Raw genomic sequence first — 3,537 nt, forward strand, 5'->3', positions numbered from 1 at the left:
AACTCCTGAGCTGCCGCCGACGTCTCACCCACTGATGGCAGATTGAAATCCCCCAAGACCATAAGTCTGGGGGTCTCAACTGCCACCCCGGCTATCACGTCAGCCAGCTCAGGCAGGGCTGTTGATACATAGCAGGGAGCCAGGTATATAATCAACAAGCCCACTTGCACCCCTTGCCCCCATTTCACCAGGAGGGACTTAGATTTCTTCACTTGAATAAAAAGAAAAGGAAAATATTTCTGGCTAAAGCAAACACAGGATGGATTGCCAGAGATGGGATGAAATAATAGAAGTTCCCAGGACAATTTCAATTAATAAAGATTTATTAATTGAGGCTAGGAGCTTATGTTGGAGATAAATTTCTTCAATCAGCTACAGGCAGCGCAAATAGCAGGAAAGTCCATACGCCATACGCCACGCTTTTATTTGGCAGATTTTATATGCCTTCAACCGTTATCTCCCCATTCCCCCTAGAATTTCATAGATAACTTTTGGGAAAGCAATTCAGGAAATAGCTGCATAGTTCAGCCTATAGTTTGGAAAGAAACAATCAGATGTTTGGGGAATGAAGAACCATGTGAGAAGTCAATAATCTAAACCCACTTTGGATTTCTCTGTCATTAACATAATACTATTTAATACAGCCTGAAAAATAAAGTGGACTGTAGTCTGAAATTAGGTAAAATTTGAATTTAATTTTTAATTAACACCAATACTTAAATAAGCTAGCTGTTCCTGTTTGTTTCCCAAACTAGCAAGCTGTTTATTTCCTTTGTGTAGATTGCAAGATGACAAACTGACTTTTATTAATATAACTTTTTTATTTTTATGATTACTTTTATATTTATAGCTTCATTGATTATTGTTTGCCACCCAGAATTGCTTTTAGTTGATGGCACACAATACCCAATAATCCTCGCTAATTTGTAATCCAAATTTTGGATAAATAGTTTTGAATAATCATATTTTTCCTTCCTCCTATTTTCCCTCTCTGTGGGCTTTGATTCTTTACAAGATTCTGGAAATGTGAAGCAAGTTCCCTGGAATATTTTTATATTCATTTAAAGCCTTCTATACATTTATTTTGAGATTTCACTGTTATCTACTTATCTCACTAAAACATGCTAGAGGAATGTGGCATTAAAATGACTTTTTAGGTTTATGCTGGAACTTATTTTTTTAGCTCAGATCAAATCAACATTTTAAAAATATATTAGCATGGTGCCTTAAGGGCAGACTAGCATAATTAAGAATGCTGCCAAAACTGATTTCTTAAGTGAATTTGAATGTTCACATTTGTCTTCTCTGTTCCACTGTCAACTTTTCAACTCAAACTATATTATTAAAGAACAACTTTCTGCTGTTTAAAATGCCTGCGTAGACTGAAGCACTATATAATTTGAACTTTATTCCGAGAGTGTACTTTTTAAAGATTTTATTTAAAATGGAATGTTTTTTCTCTGTGGAAATTAAATTTAGTGCATTCTTAATATGTGAAATCCTGAATTTTGTATCAGTAAAAATGACTAGTCTAAGTACTGAAGTTTTCTTAGAGTACATGATTAAAAAAAACACATTTCTTTTTAAAAGTTTTATTAATTTTTAAGAATTACAATTTTTAAAGCTTAGTAAACAACATGTTGTCTGGGTTCACATATTTAACATTAACTTCTTCAATATAAATCTATTCAGTGCTGCACAATCCAGTATATTTTCCCTGATCCTCCTTTCTTCCCCATATTTTTTCCATTTTTCCCGCATTACACAATTACAATTCTTGGTACTATTGGTGTATACAAAGTTAGCTATAAACATCTTCATCGTATTTTACTAATATTATACAAATAACAATAATATCAATTCATAAATCAATATCCTGTTTTTTGTGCTCTTGTTAAAGTTTGATTTCCCATCAATATTTAAAGTATCTTTGTCTTTTATGATTTTCTCAATATTAATTACATTTATATAGCTAAAATTTTTATTCATACCAACTCTCCTCTTATTTTCATATTTCCCATATCAAAAGGAAAAAATGCTATTTTAATTCTAAATCATATCATTCATTATAAAAGTTTAATTATATATAAATGTCATCCGTTCTATTAATCACATTCAACAAGTATTTAAATATATGATGGCCCCTCTAATAGGTCAAATCTTCTATTTTTTAAATCTAACTCTCTCTTTCTTTCTTTGCCAAGTAGCTTTCCAAGCCAAGGCAATTAAATTGCCCAGGAATTTTCTTTCTATTTTTATGAAAGTTGCTTGGCATGAGGAAGACAATTTGGGTAGGGTATTTTTTTTGGGGGGGGGGGGGAATTCTGCCCTTTATGTTCCTTATGTTCCACCTTCCTTCTCTCTCAATTTCTCCCCTCAACTTTTGTCTCCCAAAATGTAACATTTCCCCTGACAGCTCTATGTTCCATTCCTCAAAATCTTCTTCCTTGTTATCAGATGCATCTTGCAGACTTAAAGGGTAAAGGGTCTTTTGCATTTCCATTGTTATGGGTAAGTCTTGCAGTATTTTATTTGTGTGTGGTAGTTTATATTTCCCTTCTTTCATCTCTTCTGTCTCTAGGTCCATTTTCTCTTCTTCATCTTTCGATCTCTGGTTTATTTGTTCATACTTTGTAGTCATTGTCTGAGAACTTTCTAGTTGTAGATTTAATTTGGAAATTTGCTCATTTATATTTTCTAAATTATTTTTAGTTTCATTATGGTTTCTTTTTATGTCCTCTTTGTGTGCAACAACTGTTTGGTGAATTAGTTGTAGCGTAGAGTATATTTCCTTCTGAAAGGTGTTTGTTTTTTCTTGAGGCATCATTCCTAGAGCTCTTCTAATATCACCAGTCTCAGTAAGAGTAGAACAAAGTTTCCTCTAGCTTTCTGGTCTTTATATGTAGTCTTTATAATACAATAGATTCCAGAATACAGGTCCAATCCCCAAAGAAATATTTTATAGTGATCCTTTGTCTCAGGCATCCAAAAATTGTCAGTCAGGCAAGGTTATAATCCACAATGTTAAAAATGTTTAACCTCCCTGAAAACAGGTCAAAAATCTCTCCTAGGCAGATGTAATCAAAGGGCAGTTTTTTCTTTATCTCCCACTAGCTCTTGAGATTAAAAGTCCAAGCTCAGTGGGTGTTTATATTCCAAAAAGGTCAGAATGTCAAAATATTTTCCTTTATTGCCAGCTGTTCTCCCTTAAGCTTGGAGTCACCAAGCAGCCAGGAAGCTGGTTATAGTGCTGTACTCAAATCCACCACTAGGTGTCATTCAAAATCCATTTTCCACTCTTAAGACAAAGGATTGATTTCTTATATTTCACCTCAATGTTTTTTTCCAAAGAGAATATTTTAACAATTATCTCAGTTCTCAAATTTAAAAACTGTAGCTTTATGTTACTTCCACTTCAATATTGTGTATTTCTGTCCCCCATAGAAATTAAAATGCCACTTCCATTCACATTTAGAGTTTTTTAGCTTCTTGGGAGTCTTTCCCAGGAAATTCATTTGTAAAAAAGTAAAGAAAGGA

This window comes from Protobothrops mucrosquamatus, unplaced genomic scaffold (assembly GCF_001527695.2).
Source record: "Protobothrops mucrosquamatus isolate PMUCROS unplaced genomic scaffold, P.Mucros_1.0 scaffold3745, whole genome shotgun sequence".
Taxonomy (NCBI): domain Eukaryota; kingdom Metazoa; phylum Chordata; class Lepidosauria; order Squamata; family Viperidae; genus Protobothrops; species Protobothrops mucrosquamatus.